A 17,030-nucleotide genomic window follows, 5' to 3' on the forward strand; every position below is an offset into this window, starting at 1 on the left:
GACTAACACGGCTGCTCCTCTGAAACCTGCATTTCCTTTGGCACAGTTAATCAGAGGCAGGTAAAGCCGAGCAGGGAGTGCCAGCAAACAGCTGGAAATGTCTCCATCAACTGCTGCCGGAGGAATGGGGATAGCTGGGCAGGGAAGTGAATGTGGAATTAATTCCTTCCCTTGATTAAAAAATTGTTCTCTCTTGCCATAGAGGGCAGGACAAGTGGCAGTGCAAACGACAGCACAGCAGATTTAGATTAAATCTCAGGAAAACCTTCCTAACTGTAAGCCCAGTAGGACTGTGGAACAGATGCCTTGAGAGGACATGAGACTTCACTGGAAGTTTTCAAAAGGAGGCTGGATAGCCGTCTGCCTTGGAGGGTTTAGACACAACAAATCCTGCAGCTTGGCAGTCTAAACGAGATGATCCTTGCGGTCCCTTTGAACCCTGTGGGTCTGTGATTATCTCCACTGAGCGATTGACACCTCGCTCCCCTGGCATGGGCACAATTGCGTCTTACTCTGTCTGGCTCTCTCTTGGCTTTGAAGTGCTAGCGGTATTTTTTAACGGCCCTTGTCGGTTTCTCGTGGTGGGAAGGGAAATGCAATGAAGGGTTTAATCAGCGCCATCTCCCCACACAACTGTCCCTTTCCACGCACCCTCAGCGGAACAGCTTGTTTCCTTCAGTGGACAGGGTGGGAAATGGGGGCACGAAGTCTCTCACTCCTAAATCTGAACCTGGAAGCTGTTCCCAGGGAAGCTTTGCCTGCCCTGCCCTGGGTTGGATGCATTTTATCTTCACATGCTGCTGTCACCTGTGACGGCTTTCCATGTCAGGTGTCTCCAGATCCACTGCTGGTGACCACTTGATGCCTGTTGTCAGTAGGCGTGTGTGTGTGTGTGTGTGTGTGTTCTTTCCGTGTGCCTTCCCAGCTCTATGCAGAAGGCTGGTTCAGCAGACCTCGAGAGTACTACCCAGTGTGGTCAAGTCTTGGCGGCTGGAAAGTCGTTGCCTCGGTAGCACTGTTTAGACTGCTCAGTGAGTCTGTCCTTGAAGCTTCAATGTGGTTAGCAGACAGGACAGCGAGTTAGTTCTGCAGGCTTCGATGTTACTCATAAAGCACGGTTCAGTGACAACGGCCCCAGGCCAGGTTTGTTGCCCCAAAGACACAGTCCTAGCGCTCTGGCTCCATGGTTACAGGTACGCTTACACCTGAGTGCCCTGTGGCAAGGAACGGCTCAGTCAGCAGCAGGACTCCCCACAAAGAACTATGGGGAAGAACCCAGACATTACAGGCCAAAGCAAACAGGTCTCATGTGCCTGGCTAGCTATCTCATGACATCTGGTTATTACCTCCCTTGATCCTGATAGCTTGAATAAACATCCCTCTTCATTGTGTTGTCAAACCATTTTGTACAAATACATCCCAATCTAGTACTAGCTGGAATATATTTATGTAAATATCTAGCGCCTAGTACACTACCAGCAGCTTTGCCAAGTTCATCTGCTGGACAGTGATCTTGTGAGCATCTGCTTTAATACATGGTCCGACTGGTTCACAGCCTCTGGTTCAGGCCTCAATTCTTGCACCAGGCCCAATGCTCCAGGCTCTCTGTCTCTCTCTCCTACGATGCCTGCTCATTGGCCTTCATGAAATAATGTCTTTGTCCAGTTTCCAGTCAGATGTTTACATCACAGCCCCCCCTCCCTGCACCCCACAGCTGGTACTGACAGTACCCCCTCCTTGGCGATTTCCATAGATAAGCCAAGAACTGACTAGGGCGTGAAGAGCTAGCAGTGGCCTTGTGGTGTGAAGGGAAGCGCCAGTCCGGGGCTGAGGCATGTTGCTGGGTTAGCTAGCACTGCTGCCCATGTGGGACCTGCCCTAGAGAGAGAACCATGGTCACCATAGCTGTCTTCAGGACAACTCAGGGACATGAGTGTGCGCTGGCATCCCAGGGTGTTTGTTCGGACAGGCAATGACCGATCCGGAGAGAGGAGCAACATCTGAGGATGAACGTTCCTGGTTCCTCCTCAATGCAATCTGAGCTGGTTCGCGCCTCATCCGGTCTCCTTGGCTGTTCTTGTTATACCAATAAAATAAAAACCAGCAGGATCTTATTGAAGGGAAAAAGGCAAAATACCACATTTATTGTGAATACAGAAAGAATCATACTAAGCAGTTAGTTATAGCTATAACATTCCATTCAATCTCATATTTATACACACACACACAGAGGTTCTGCAAGGTTGTTATCATAGTTACCAGCCTTAGAGTTGCTCATGCCAAGCCACTGACCAGGTGGCCTGGACATGAGGAGGGAGCAGGGCCTTGTCAGATGCTCATCTGACGCTCCTGGAAGTTGGTTTGCAGAATCAGACCCCAAAGTTCTCACTTTCTAGAGTCTATTTTTATAGGAATTTCTTCCTATGTCAGTCTATGGGAATTGCTTCATCATGCTGTTGCTGAATCAGTCGGCAGATAGCACATTCCTGACGGCTCCGTGCTGCTAGATGTTATCTTGTTCTTTGGTTCTCCCATTCTTGAGGCTGTTGAGTGGATTCCAGTCTGCCCTCCGGGGGTCCTCTGGTTATTTCCACTTGACGCCTTCTTCAGCCGATGGACACTGGATTCTTAGGCTGGCACCTCCCTGATCATTCAGTTATTATCCACACCAAGCATCCATCCACATACATCCTCGATCTCTATTTTAATCACAACTGTTAATACAACAAAAGGGTGGGGAGTCTCTGGGTGCTGTTTCTGTTGTTACAGAGTATTGCTTTGAGTCTCTCTGTGTGTGAATTGCTTTGAGAACAGACTCTGTCTTAGAATGTACTAACGCAATTAGCAACTTGCAAGTTTCACACATAGAGGGAGAGAAACAGTACCAAAAACCAATAGACCTCTTAATTAGTAATACACTGGAATTTAAACTATGGGGAATCAAACTCATTTGTGATTTTAATACAGAACTTCTTTAATATGATCCAACATTCTGAGGCTTCCAAGATGAGGGAAGTTCTGTTCCTCTCTTGGCTTTCCATAAAACCAGTACAGTGGTATGAGCACAAACAGGGGGACGAGCTGTAACAGGCTGGGAAGTGGAGCAGATTCTGGGTGGAGTGTAGATACCACAGTTGCTAACACAGGAACAGAATTGAGAAGAGTAAAACTAACCCGATGAAAGGGAATCGAGAGAGAATAACGTAGAATACTTGACTCTTCAAAGCATTGGTTAATCTTTGCAGCCTTCTGTGAGGGAGAGAAGTATCATCAACCCCAGTTTTACAGAAGGGGAAAACTGGGACGGGGGGATTGAACCTGGAAGTCAGATTGGGGGTGGGGAGGAAGGTGGTGGTTCTCCAAGCTCCGTCCGCATAATAAGCTCCACCCCGTGATTTGTCAAATGGAGATGCTGCTCACTGTAGATTGTGCAGGTGTTCGAAGGAAGATCATGTGTACTCGGAGCTCCACTGCTCTCCTTGAGCTTGGCTCCCCCACTTCAGTATGCCCATGGCCCCTGCTAGGCTCCTTGGGCTTGGATCAGAAGGGAGGATGTGCCCTTCCCCTCTGATTTGCTGCTTGGCTTGTACTGAGCATGCTCAGTCACGCGGCTGAAGTCAGCTGTTCTCACTCTGCCCTGCCCCTACACACGCACTGTCAGCAGGCCTGGGTCATCTCTGGCTGGGATCCTTTGTGGTTGGAAGGGAAAAATTAAGTAGTGCCCTCTTCCAAATGCCACTCGCTTGTGGCACGAAAATGAGACACCACTTGCAGTAAATTGTGCAGATCAGTGCCTCTTTCTCTGCCTTCGTGCTGGAGGAGGGAGAGAATGAGCTCGCATAGGCCATCAGAGGTAACCCCACGCTGCTGCGAGGAATGGGGCAGGTCACGCCTCTGAGCTGCTATTCTAGGCAGGCTGCAGAGTCATCTCTCCATTGGTTCCGCTCTGCTTATATTTTTGAGGGCTTGATGCAGCCATTAGTGCTGCGGAGATGTTTATATGAACGCGGAGATTCTGGAGAACAAGGAGGTCACTTCAGAGCAGCGCCAGTGTGGCGGATGGGCATGCACTGGCTTAGCCAGGAGCACACGGGCTCAGACTGGTGGAGGGGATGAGTACCTCCGCCGAAGTCACTGAAAATCCGGCCCATTGTGAGCAAGGGGACACTAAAAATAGAACATAGCTACTGCAGCGTGAGAGGCGGGAGGAGCTGACCATGCTGAGTAGGTACTTAGTGTCCTGGACAGCACCAGCCTCAGGACAGTTAGCCCCTCATGCTGCTAAGGCCAGGTTCTGTTAGCACACTAGCTGGACCAGAGCTGGCACAGGTTTGACTCCTCGAGCTGAAAAAGTTGTATCTTCCCGCTCTAGTGTAGACATACCCTACGTGGCAGAACCAGGGATGGCACTCGGGACTTCCCGGCTCCCAGTCCCTTGCTCAGCAGGTCCCTTCGCCCCTTGTCTAACAACAACACGCAGCACGTTCTAGAGCAAGAAAGCCCAAGTCTTTGCCCTGCCGTTATCATCTGATGCCCTGAGTTTGTGTCTAAAGGCCACCTCAAACATGACAGACTCCCGCTCCACGCCCTTTTCCAGGTAACTGTATTCATCTGGCACCTCTCCAGCCACTGCAGCGAGAGAAGCATGTTGATTTGTGCATGTAACTGCATAGTAGAAACCTTTATTAGTCAGACGTGCCCATCCCTGGCAAGCCGATCAGATCTATGCCCTCCCCTCCCCTCCGCCACCACCACCCAAACCAGCTTATAAAAGAACAGAAGCAGGGACACAGTCCCAGAATGTGATTGAAAACGACAGCCCGCTTCTCCCCTCTCTGGCCCGACAGTGCTCTGGGCCTGGAGCTGCAGACCCGGGGAATACAGAAAGGGAGCTGTGCACTGACCGCCATAGCTTTGGGAGAGGAGGGCTGAAGCTGTGGGAACCTTTCCAGTGATTATGGTAAGAGGGATGACAATTTTCAGGCAATTCTTACCATGCCAGGTACAGAAGGGCTTTTTGTTTATTAGAAGAAAACTAGGCTTGGCTTTAATATTGGAGTGATCCTGTTACCCAGGGGAACACCGTGCCGTCACTGGCAGGCAGAAACTTCAATAGGACGCTTCAACTGGCTGCTGCAATCTTCTCTCTCTGAGGCACTTTTCGGGCCACGTTACCGTGGCATCTGAGCGCCTCCCGCAACCCCAGTCCTCTGATCCCCAGGATACAGATGGGGAAACGAAGCCAGAGAGAGACTAAGGCTATGTCTACACTGCAGATTTCTGCTGGCGTGGCTATGTCGGGCAGGGGCGGGAAGAAGTGTGAGGCCTGTGCGAGCAAAGCGCCTAGCAGAGATGCGGCCGTACCAGCAGGAGGGCACTTTTGCTGGTATTGCTTACTTTTTTTGCGGGGGGAAGGGAACTGGTGAAAGTGCAGCTTTTTTAGTATAAGCTCCATCCGTACTAGGAGCACCTTGCCGGTGTAGCATACTATCTCTTTGTTGTGTGTGTGTGTGTGTACATGTCACCGGGCACAATGGGGTCCTGCTCTGTGACTGGACGACGGTGCTGCTGGAATCCCAATGTACCCATATCGGTAGGGTAAAGTTCTCCTAGTGCAGATGCGGCCTATGTCCATGCTTCTCAAGCTCTCTGATGTGGGGGACTGGCAAATTTTTTGCCTAATGTGCGTGCAGACCGGCAGCCGATGACTCACAGACCAGCACCGGTCCGCGGACCACCATTTTGAGTAGCACTCGCCTACATGACGTACACAAGATTGGACAGAACGCCTTCTTTGGAGCTGGGAATTGAACCGTGGTCTCCCAAATTTTAGTCTAGCACCCTACTCCTGGATTGTCCTCCCTCTTAAGAGGGATCGAATCGATCAGGCATACCATAATGTCCGGGGCACCTATGTAAATAATGGTATCTCGCATTTGCTATTTTGACATTTTGAAATTCACTGCTTCGGACTTTCAGCTACTCCAGAAAGGGAGAAGATAGAAAGCCAATTCTTATGCTTGGTTTGAACTTAGGGCTGATTTCCCAAAGGACAGGGCCTGAGTTGCAGCCACAAATTAATGCCGGAGTCTGTTGCCCCTGCATATCTGCATTGATACACCCACGTGTGGGTTTCAGAGAAGCAGGAACAATATGGCTCTTTTGATGCTTTGGCCTGTGTCAGTCCATGGAGTACTGGGTTTGTCCGCACACAAATTGTTTGGGAAGAGCTATTCTGAAATAACCCCATGTCTGGATACTTTTATCCCAGAATAAGAATGTCTTGTTCCTGTTTAGCTTAGCCCACTTTCAAAGTAGACAAGTGCTTAGATTAATCCACTGATGTTTTTCTAGTGCCTTTCATTCCCGAGAGTCCCAAGCTGGAATGATTTCATCCACCGATGAACTGCAGCTACTTCTAGGGTGGAACACAGTAGCTGTTTAACAGCACATAGCAACACTGCAGGAGTGTAGGATTCAAAGTGAAGAACAACTCTGTATCCAGTTGAAACTGTAAGGGGAACTTAAAAGGGACAAATGTAACCACCTAAACTGAAACTTGGGTGGGATACGTGGGGTTAGCATGAGGGTGGCTGGGACAAGTAGTCGACCATGGGAGTTGTCATTCTGCTGGGTCAAGTGTGTCTATCAACTTGTTTCCTGCATTGGGTAGCAATAAATAATCAGATGGCCTGACTGGACTGCTTTGAGTGCTGACTGTTAACGCTATCTTATCCTCCAGTTCCTGCCTCAGAGCTCTCCTTTGCCATGATGCCTACAAAAACTTTAAATTGGTGAGGCCCGTGGTGTGCTGTGGCCACTGCCCATCATGCTGGCCAGTATTGCCTCACGGTTGCCTTATTCTCCCCATCTGTTTCCATCTGCTGTCTCTTGCTTTACACTTAGATTGTAAGCTTCTTCGGGCGGGGACTGTCTTTTGCTTCTGTGTTTGTACATCGCCTTGCCCGGTGGAGTCCTGATCCACGTCTCGGGCTCTGAGGTGCTACGGTCATCCAAACAGTGATGTTACCCCTTTTTACCCAAGTGTTAGCCAAAAAATTTGGTTTCAGAGTAGCAGCCGTGTTAGGCTGTATCCGCAAAAAGAAAAGGAGGACTTGTGGCACCTTAGAGACTAACACATTTATCTGAGCATAAGCTTTCGTGAGCTACAGCTTACTTCATCAGATGCATGCAGTGGAAAATACAGTGGGGAGATTTTATATACACAGAGAATATGAAACAATGGATACAGACTGTAACAAGAGTGATCAGGTAAGGTGAGCTATTACCAAAGATTGGGACACATCCACTCCCAGTCCACCCCTGGTCTTTGGACTGGGAGTGGATGTGTCATTACACAAAGTAAAACTATTTCCCTATGTTTATTCTCCCGCACCCTCCCCCACCCCGCAACTGTTTCTCACAGGTTCTTGTCAACTGCTGGAAATGGCCCACCTTGATTATCACTACAAAAGGGTTTTTTTTTCTTTCTCTCTCTCCTGCTGGTAATAGCTCACCTTACCTGATCACTCTTGTTACAGTGTGTATGGTAACACCCATTGTTTCGTGTTCTCTGTGTATATAAAATCTCCCCACTCTATTTTCCACTGCATGCATCCGATGAAGTGAGCTGTAGCTCACGAAAGCTTATGCTCAAATAAATTTGTTAGTCTCTAAGGTGCCACAAGTCCTCCTTTTCTTTTTCCAAAAAATTTGGAGCCTGATAGGCTATAGGTTGCTATAAAGTATACTATAAAGTACCCTGCACCTTGGAGGGGCTGGAGATGCAGGTACCTGCAGCGGCTTGCTAGGTTCTTTTCCTTCCTCTCAAGCTGCCTGTGGGGAAGGGGTTTCTCCAGCCAAGGGGATGCTCTGTGTCCTGTCTGCTGGTTGGAAGGTGAATCTCATTTGCAATAACCCTGTTTGGTTCATACACAGGCAGCTTGTAGGATTCCTGCTCTTTGGAGTTTGATCCTGACTTTGCTCTGTGCACAGTGCTCTTTAGGTCTGCATCCCACCTGTCTCTTGCTCTGTGTACAAGCACTCAGCGGTAGTAGGGTGACCAGATGTCCCAAGTTTATAGGGAGAGCCCTGTTTTTTGGGATTTTTTCTTATATAGGCACCTATTACCACCTACCCTCTGTCCCATTTTTTTCACAGTTACTATCTGATCACCCTACTCAGTGGGGGTGCATCAGTTATGTGTACCGCAGCGTTGTTCTGTGCTTACGCACCCCAAAGTCTGCACTCTCTGCTCTCAGTCCTGCTGCATGCTGCACCCCACAGCTGCTTTCTATGTTCCCCTCGCTCTCCTTCTTCTCTACCTTTGCCACATGCCCAAGCCTTACCCCTGTCACTTCAAGCTTTTAACTTTGCTAAAGTTTAAAAGCAGCACACTCCCTTAAGTTTGGCATAGAAACATATTTTTGTAGGTCCTACTAAAATAGCAGCTGTTGCTTTTGTGGTTTGTGTGATGAGTGATATATTATTGAGTGGGCAGGGACAACTCCAGTCCTTTGCAATCTGGAGGGCTTTTGCCGTCCCATCATTCTGATCTGAAATTAGATCGCAATCTGGCCCCGGAAACTTGTGTTGTTTAATTAAAAGTGACGTGCGGGAGTCGCCTTCCTCCAGGCAGATTTCAGAGCCTCTGCCAACCCCAGCTTGCATTTCTGATAGCTGATCTGCTCTTAATCACTCCAGCATTCCCAAGAATGAATCCCTAATTTAAAGCAGATGAGAGATAATGTGAGAATTTCCAGATTATAGAAAGCAGAGGTTTGGGCTGATGTATAGAAAGCAGACGAGCTCCGCGTCCCACATCCGCTCTCCTGCAGCACACCGTCTCTTACAAGGGATGGTGGGGAAAGGACTTCTGCAGGCACCCTTTGCTGCCCGGGGTCCCCAGAGCATTGCAGGCCCTGTCGTTTTAATGTTAAATCTTCCCCTCATCTATTTCTCCTCCCCCTCGCCCCCCAACTGAGAGACACATCCTGAGGAGAGGGAAACAAGCACCAGCTCCCCGGAGACAGCTGCGCTGCATGAAGTTGCCATGTTATTTTGAGGGTTCTCTGGACTTTCCCCGGTGCAGGTGAAGAGGTGATTTTAGTCTGTGACCCTGTGCCGGGGGTGTGTGGGAAGCAACTGCCCAAACCGGTCGGCTGGGTGGGTGAGGAGTGCGGGATCCCGTATGCCGATCCCGCTGGGGTTTAATGTCTAACCCTGTCTGCGACGCTTGCTCCCCTGCCTGCTACTGTGTGGCTAAGGACTTCCCTTGGCCCCTGGGGAAGACCGAATGGCTGAGATTCCTCAGGTGCAAGGGGGTAAAAAAGCCTATTGGCTCTACAGGCATGTGATGCAAAACACTGCGTGTGCTGGGGGTATAAAATCTCAGCTCCCATCCTGTCTAAACTCTTCCAAATGTTCCATTCCCAGCACACCCCTGCTGCAGTGGATTTGGGAGACTGGTCGCCAGTTAGGTCTGCCCCCATCTGAGTGGTACATCTTGCTCAGGGGTGGGGAAAGGGAGACTGGGAGTGGGATGAGGGGGACTCTGAAGGAAAGTACTTTGAGTCACATTGTGAGATGTGCTTTCTGTAGCCCTCTCCTTGTGGTGAGAAGTTTGTGTTTTTCCAGACTAGATGGGGGGGATCCTCTCCTTAATATAAGGCTCTGACTGCGGCATTAACAGTCTGGGCTGGGGTGAGTGGTTGTGAAATAGCTACTGCTTCAGAAGGTCATTTCGTGCCCCAGGGTATCCCAGGCTGCACTGAAAGTTGGTAATCTCTGGCTAAATTACCTTTCCCAGGAAAATCTGTTAACTCTCTTGATTTGGGTAGCTCCAGATTTAAACCCCAGCACACTACTCCATGGGATGAGCCCCAAAGGGTGCTATTGAAATACTCCTTTCCTTGACTGTGGGGGATGACCACACTGTAGTTATGGGGGTGGGGAAGGGCCCCATTGTTACACTTTGCCCTGGTCCACACTAGGAGTTTAGGTCGAATTTAGCAGCGTTAAATCGATGTAAACCTGCACCCGTCCACACGATGAAGCCCTTTTTTTCGACTTAAAGGGCTCTTAAAATCGATTTCCTTAATCCACCTCTGACAAGTGGATTAGCGCTTAAATCGGCCTTGCCAGGTCGAATTTGGGGTACTGTGGATGCAATTAGGCGGTATTGGCCTCCGGGAGCTATCCCAGAGTGCTCTATTGTGACCGCTGTGGACAGCACTCTCAACTCAGATGTACTGGCCAGGTAGACAGGAAAAGGCCCACGAACTTTTGAATTTCAGTTTCCTGTTTGCATGGTCACCTGCAGCTTGCCACGCTGGCCAGAGCTCATCAGCAGAGGTGACCATGATGGAGTCCCAGAATCTCAAAATCCAGCGTGGACCGAACGGGAGGTACGGGATCTGATCGCTGTATGGGGAGAGGAATCCATGCTATCAGAACTCCGTTCCAGTTTTTGAAATGCCAAAACATTGTCAAAATCTCCCAGGGCATGAAGGACAGAGGCCATAACAGGGACCCGAAGCAATGCCGCGTGAAGCTTAAGGAGCTGAGGCAAGCCTACCAGAAAACCAGAGAGGCAAACGGCCGCTTCGGGTCAAAGCCCCAAACATGCCGCTTCTATGATGAGCTGCGTGCCATTTTAGGGGGTTCAGCCACCACTACCCCAGCCGTGTTGTTTGACTCCTTCAATGGAGATGGAGGCAGCACAGAGGCAGGTTTTGGGGACGAGGAAGATGATGATGATGATGAAGTTGTAGATAGCTCACAGCAAGCAAGCGGAGAAACCGGTTTTCCTGACAGCCAGGAACTGCTTCTCACCCTGGACCTGGAGGCAGTCCCCCCCCGGACTCACCCGAGGCTGCCTCCCGGACCCGTCAGGCGGAGAAGAGATCTCCGGTGAGTGTACCTTTTAAAATACCATACATGGTTTAAAAGCAAGCATGTTTAATGATTAATTTGCCCTGGCATTTGCGGTTCTCCTGGATGTATTCCCAAAGCCTTTGCAAAAGGTTTCTGGGGAGGGCAGCCTTATTGCGTCCTGCATGGTAGGACACTTTACCACACCAAGCCAGTAGCATGTACTCGGGAATCATTGTAGAACAAAGCATTGCAGTGTATGTTTGCTGGCGTTCAAACAACATCCCTTTATCTCTCTGTGTTATTCTCAGGAGAGTGAGATATCATTCATGGTCACCTGGTTGAAATAGGGTGCTTTTCTTAAGAGGACATGCAAAGGTACCCATTCCTGCTGGGCTGTTTGCCTGTGGCTGAACAGAAATGTTCCCCGCTGTTAGGCGGGGGGTGAGGGGCTAGCCACGTGGTGGGGGGAGGCAAAATGCGACCTTGGAACGAAAGCACATGTGCTGTGTCTGTAATGTTAACAGCAAGGTTTACCGTGAAAGAGTGTAGCCATTGTTCTAGAAAATGTGTTTTTTTAAATTCCACTGCCTCTTTTTTTTTTTTTCTCCACCAGCTGCATGTGTTTCAATGATCACAGGATCTTCTCCTTCCCAGAGGCTAGTGAAGATTAGAAGGCGAAAAAAACGCACTCGTGATGAAATGTTCTCTGAGCTCATGGTGTCCTCCCACACTGACAGAGCACAGACGAATGCGTGGAGGCAGACAATGTCAGAGTGCAGGAAAGCACAAAATGACCGGGAGGAGAGGTGGCGGGCTGAAGAGAGTAAGTGGCGGGCTGAAGACAAGGCTGAAGCTAAAAGGTGGTGGCAGCGTGATGAGAGGAGGCAGGATTCAATGCTGAGGCTGCTGGAGGATCAAACCAGTATGCTCCAGCGTATGGCTGACCTGCAGGAAAGGCAGCAGGAGCACAGACCGCCACTACAGCCCCTGTGTAACCAACCGCCCTCCTCCCCAAGTTCCATAGCCTCCACACCCAGACACCCAAGAACGCAGTGGGGGGGCCTCCAGCCCCCCAGCCACTCCACTCCAGAGGATTGCCCAAGCAACAGAAGGCTGGCAATCAATAAGTTTTAAAGTTTTAAACTTTTAAAGTGCTGTGTGGCCTTGTCCTTCCCTCCTCCACCATCCCTCCTGGTGCTTCTCTCCTCCACCACCCCTCCTGGGCTACCTTGGTAGTTATCCCCCTATTTGTGTGATGAATGAATAAAGAATGCATGAATGTGAAGCAACAATTACTTTATTGCCTCTGCAAGCGGTGATCGAAGGGAGGAGGGGAGGTTGCTTAGCTTACAGGGAAGTAGAGTGAACCCAGGAGCGGTGGGTTTCATCAAGGAGAAACAACCAGAACTTTCACACTGTAGCCTGTCCAGTCATGAAACTGATTTTCAAAGCCTCTCTGCTGCGCACCGCACCCTCCTGTGCTCTTCTAACCGCACTGGTGTCTGGCTGTGCGAAACCAGCAGCCAGGCGATTTGCCTCAACCTCTCACCCCGCCATAAACGTCTCCCCCTTACTCTCACAGATATTGTGGAGCACACAGCAAGCAGTAATAACAGTGGGAATATTGGTTTCGCTGAGGTCTAAGCTAGTCAGTAAATTGCGCCAGTGCGCTTTTAAACGTCCAAATGCACATTCTACCACCATTCTGCACTTGCTCAGCCTGTAGTTGAATAGCTCCTGACTACTGTCCAGGCTGCCTGTGTATGGCTTCATGAGCCATGGCATTAAGGGTTAGACCGGGTCCTCAAGGATAACTATAGGCATTTCAACGTCCCCAACGGTTATTTTCTGGTCTGGGAATAAAGTCCCTTCTTGCAGCTTTTGAAACAGACCAGAGTTCCTGAAGATGCGAGCGTCATGTACCTTTCCCGGCTATCCCACGTTGATGTTGGTGAAACGTCCCTTGTGATCCACCAGAGCTTGCAGAACTATTGAAAAGTACCCCTTGCGGTTTATGTACGCGCCAGCTTGGTGCTCTGGTGCCAAGATAGGGATATGGGTTCCGTCTACGGCCCCACCACAGTTAGGGAATCCCATTGCAGCAAAGCCATCCACTATGACCTGCACATTTCCCAGGGTCACTACCCTTGATATCAGCAGAACTTTGATTGCATTGGCTACTTGGATCACAGCAGTCCCCACAGTAGATTTGCCCACTCCAAATTGATTCTCGACTGACCGGTAGCTGTCTGGCGTTGCAAGCTTCCACAGGGCTATCGCCACTCGCCTCTCAACTGTGAGGGCTGCTCTCATCTCGGTATTCTTGCACCTCAGGGCAGGGGAAAGCAAGTCACAAAGTTCCATGAAAGTGCCCTTACGCATGCGAAAGTTTTGCAGCCCCTGGGAATCGTCCCAGACCTGCAACACTATGCGGTCCCACCAGTCTGTGCTTGTTTCCCGAGCCCAGAATCGGCGTTCCACTGCATGAACATGCCCCATTAGCACCATGATGCCCACATTGCCAGGGCCCGTGCTTTGAGATAAGTCTGTGTCCATGTCCTCATCGCTCACGTTACCGCGCTGACGTCGCCTACTCGCCCTGTATCGCTTTGCCAGGTTCCGGTGCTGCATATACTGCTGGATAATGCACGTGGTGTTTAATGTGCTCCTAATTGCCAAAGTGAGCTGAGCGGCCTCCATGCTTGCCTTGGTATGGCGTCCGCACAGAAAAAAGGCGCGGAACGATTGTCTGCCGTTGCCCTGACAGAGGGAGGGGTGACTGACGACATGGCTTACAGGGTTGGCTTACAGGGAATTAAAATCAACAAAGGCGGTGGCTTTGCGAGAAACTGAATGGCCCCCTCAAGGATAGAACTCAAAACCTCAATGATAGAACTCAAAACTGGGTTTGGCAGGCCGTTGATTTCACAGAGGGAAGGAAGAGAAAATGAATACAAAACAAATCTGGTCTATTTCTTGTTTTGAGCCACTTCATCTATCTTTATACATCTTGTTGGCAGCAGACTGTGCAGTACGACCGATAGCTGTCATCATCTCCTGGGTGCTCAGCAGAAGACGGTGCAGTATGACGACTAGCCATCATCTGCTGGCTGGAGATGAAACTTAAAAGGGAAATGACCAGGCTGAGTCACTCCCAAGTTTGCCCAGGTGCCCGATTAAAAGAGCACCCAGGACTACGTCGATGACTGCTACCAGTCATACTGCACTGTCTGCTGCCACAAGGCAATTAACTGCTTCTGTGTAGCAATGCAGTACCACGTCTGCCAGCACCCAGGAGACATACGGTGACGGTTAGCTGAGCGGGCTCCGTGCTTGCCGTGGTATGGTGTCTGCACAGGTAACTCAAGAAAAAAGGCACGAAACGATTGTCTGCCCTTGCTTTCACGGAGGGAGGGAGGGCGGGAACGGGAGCCTGACGATATGTACCCAGAACCACCCGCGACAATGTTTTAGCCCCATCAGGCACTGGGATTTCTACCCAGAATTCAGATGGGCAGCGGAGACTGCGGGAACTGTGGGATAGCCACCCACAATGCAACGCTCCAGAAGTCGACGGTTTCGTCGGTACTGTGGATGCACTCCGCCGACTACATGCACTTAGAGCACATGTGTGGGGACACACGCAATCAACTGTATAAAACCGCTTTCTACAAAACCGACTTCTATAAAGTCGACCTAATTTCGTAATGTAGACAAACCCTTAGTCTCTGATCCCTTTCCATCTGCTCTTCCTTAACCCACGGAAGCTCTTCAGGAGCTGACACTGCTATGGGAGTGTAAACTGGATTCTACTCTGCCTAATGCTTCCCATTATTTCTTATCCAAATCCGTTCTGTGACCAGTAGAGCTGTCAGCTCAAGTTCTGAGAGCAGAATGCTTAATAATTGTGACCAGAGCTGGGTGAATAACTAATTTATAGCTTCAGTGGCCGTTCTGAAGAATCAGCAAAACAGTTCAATTCAACCTGAACCCAATCCCAACATTCTGAAGTTTTCTAGTGAATTGAAAATGTTTTCTTTGAGCCCAAACTCCTATATTGTTTGATCAGAAATCCTGTGTTTCCGGGCACGTTTAAAAAGCTAGATTCACAGAAGGGCCAGTGGTGGCTCAGGACTTTTAGCCAAGTGGTTAGAGCACTCACCTGGGATGTGGGAGACCCTGATTCAATTCCCCTCTCCGCCTGAGGAAGAGCAGCGATTTCAGCTGAGGTCTTCCACATCGCCCTGACTCCTGTTAAAAGGGGGTGAACCTGGCCCCGGATGGGGAAAGGGATACGTCATACGCACCACAGGAATAGAGCACTGCCCTGGGGATGGGTGTTAGTGTCTCAGTGCATGACCTTCTGCCGGGATGAAACCGACGTGGTTTTGGACGGTAAGGAACAGCACCAAGCTGATTGTTCCCTCTGCGTGTGCGAGAGACTTAAAATGTGAGTTTAAAGCTCATTACCCATCTGGTTGTTCTGCAAGCTGAGGTGGGGCTTTGATTTTTAATGCTGATAAAAGCAAACACTTTTTTTTTTTTTAATCAGCTGGGAAAGAGTATTTTAAATGAGAGTGGTGCAAACCGAGGATGAAAAGGTACAGCACACTGTCACGTCGTGGCCATAGCATTGCATTTCCCAGAACTCTGTTGCCATCTGTACCTAGGGCTCCACCCCGGAGGATGGCCAGAGTCCCACGAGAGGCACTCCGCACCTTGCAGGGTCAAGCCCAGCATGGTGCCGGCACTGAAGGAGATGGGAGTCTTTAGAGTGAGCCTGATCCATAACTCATTGACATCAATGGAAAAGCTCCCATTGATTGGCTGACTCTTGGCCTTCGACATGCCCTTTAAAATGGGGACTGTGGAATGGACTGCTGCTGGCTAAACTCCAAGTGACTAAGAGGAGGCAGCTAATAACTGCAGGAGCCTAAAAGTTAAATGCCGTACATGGGCCCCTTGTGAGATCACTACAGAATGGGAGGGTGTCGTGGAAGGAGCCATGGGAGATAGGAATCCTAGTGCTGTGGGCTGCCCAGAATCACCTGGGTGTTAGAGAAGGTGCAGGAGGTGGTAGCTGACATGTCTATATGCTCCCTTCCTGTGTGAGGGCATGAATTAGAAGCTGGACCCTGTGCTTGCGCTCCCATTGCTGACTAGTGCCTGCTTCGTCTGGTGGCCCTTCCCCTCCCCATTGCAGGAGACCACAGCACAGAGCCAGGGTGATGCTGGCAGTAAAATATATTTGCTTTTTGCATACCTGCCCGTAACAGCTCTCTTCAGGGTGTCGCTTAGTCAACGAACTCAGCATTCCTCTGACAACTTTGCTTCCTGGCTTGGTGGGAACTTACAGGAAGGAAGCGGTGGGGCTGAAAAGTCCCTTAGGTATGTTGTGTCCTTATGCTGACCTTGTGATGCACAGGCTCTGCCCTTTCTGTGTAGCCCTAACTAGACATTTAAATGCTTCCTTATTTTACTGTGAAAATCAGCCATGGTAAACGTCTCCGCAGACAGGCTGGCACGTCGTAGGTACCACTGCGCCACGTGCCCTGCCCACTCAGCACTGCAGGGACTCAGATCCCCTTTCCCTCTCCACAAAGCAGAGGACTGTCTCACCGAGGAGACTCTCCGTGAGCTCCTAACAGTATGGGCTCTACAAATAGAACTGGTCAAACAAAGAAGTTTGATGAGGATTTGGCAAACAGGTCTTTTTGTTTTTGTTTTTATTTTCAAGCTAGACTGATTTTTCCCCTCCTTCCCAAGTTTTAATTTTTTCCTTTTGAAATCACTAATTTGCTGTATTTTTGCGAGTTTCAGGGGGCAGAGTTAAGGTTGGATGGGGTTGGCAATGAGTGATGAGAGTCCCAGGACATTAGAGACACAAGGCAGGTGAGGTAATAGCTTTTATGAGACCAATTTCTGTTGGTGAGAGAGAGAAGCTTTTGAGCTTACACAGAGCTCTTCTTCAGGGCTGGGAAAGGTTCCCGAGTGTCACAGCTAAAGGGACCATCAAAGTGAAGTGGCCCATTCACGCCCCTGTAGTCATAGGACCAAAGGGTGGGGGAGAGTGGGTTTCAGATTGTCCTAGTGAGCCATAAATCCAGAAGGATTCCCTTGCAGTAGGAATTGGCTGGCTCTCTTCTGTTTAATTC

The 17,030-nt window shown here is 49.8% G+C and overlaps 1 protein-coding gene and 1 long non-coding RNA gene across 42 annotated transcripts in view; both read left to right on the plus strand.

Moving 5' to 3' along the window:
• ST3GAL4 (ST3 beta-galactoside alpha-2,3-sialyltransferase 4) overlaps positions 1–17,030 on the plus strand; it is a 179,142-nt gene that overhangs the window by 120,308 nt on the left and 41,804 nt on the right. The gene's annotated exons all lie outside the window — the stretch shown is intronic.
• Positions 7,733–12,160, plus strand: LOC144278605 (uncharacterized). 2 transcript variants are annotated; one of them, XR_013348613.1, is made up of 3 exons: positions 7,733–9,091; positions 10,296–10,911; positions 11,489–12,160. It is a non-coding gene; the product is annotated as an uncharacterized LOC144278605 (long non-coding RNA). The 2 variants fall into 2 exon arrangements; XR_013348612.1 differs by lacking the exon at positions 7,733–9,091 and having other exon boundaries at positions 9,130–10,911.

The sequence above is a fragment of the Eretmochelys imbricata genome, chromosome 22 (genome assembly GCF_965152235.1).
Source record: "Eretmochelys imbricata isolate rEreImb1 chromosome 22, rEreImb1.hap1, whole genome shotgun sequence".
NCBI classification, from domain to species: domain Eukaryota; kingdom Metazoa; phylum Chordata; order Testudines; family Cheloniidae; genus Eretmochelys; species Eretmochelys imbricata.